A 605-nucleotide genomic window follows, 5' to 3' on the forward strand; every position below is an offset into this window, starting at 1 on the left:
CACAAGATCAGTAATCTTAAGATATGACAACAGTCAAGACAGTCTTTCAGGTTTCTGTGCTAAAATATGCAATGTGTAAAATAATGTAAATCCTCATTAGGAAACAACACAAACGAGGTATTCCAGTTGTAGAAAAAAATACGCTAATGCATAAAAATAAATAAATAATAATAAAGCTGTTAAAACTTTATTTGATACTTTTTTTGGCTGCTATATGGGCTCAGTCCTAAAAACTTGATAACCAAATGCCAAATAAGCAGAGCAGTTTCATCTGCTACACAAACTCGAACATTTGTGCTTGTAGTGTTTTTAGTGTTATCTGTCGCCTTACTATATGAGAACAGTCTCACTTTAACATTTATGTTAGTTGTTATTTATCAAAGTCAAATGATTCCAGATACATTACTATTCAAGTTGTTCTTATTTTCCATCAAACCGTTTAACATTTTTGTTTGATGCTAACTAAAAATTATGATCAAACTAAAAAAAAAGTGTAAAGTGAGATGTAGCATGCATATTAATTTTTTAATGCAGAATTTCATGTTTGAAATGAATATATATATAATTTTGTGATAGTATACAATAAACTTCACTTATAATAATGC

General features: G+C 28.4%; 1 long non-coding RNA gene across 1 annotated transcript in view; it reads left to right on the forward strand.

Annotated features, from left to right (window-relative positions):
* LOC107703037 (uncharacterized) overlaps positions 1-605 on the forward strand; it is a 27,656-nt gene continuing 27,051 nt past the window's right edge. The window contains exon 1 of the long non-coding RNA XR_001635812.1: positions 1-117. This is a non-coding gene — a long non-coding RNA (uncharacterized LOC107703037). The remainder of the gene's footprint in view (positions 118-605) is intronic.

The sequence above is a fragment of the Sinocyclocheilus anshuiensis genome, unplaced genomic scaffold (genome assembly GCF_001515605.1).
Source record: "Sinocyclocheilus anshuiensis isolate Anshui unplaced genomic scaffold, SAMN03320099.WGS_v1.1 scaffold482, whole genome shotgun sequence".
In the NCBI taxonomy this organism is placed as follows: domain Eukaryota; kingdom Metazoa; phylum Chordata; class Actinopteri; order Cypriniformes; family Cyprinidae; genus Sinocyclocheilus; species Sinocyclocheilus anshuiensis.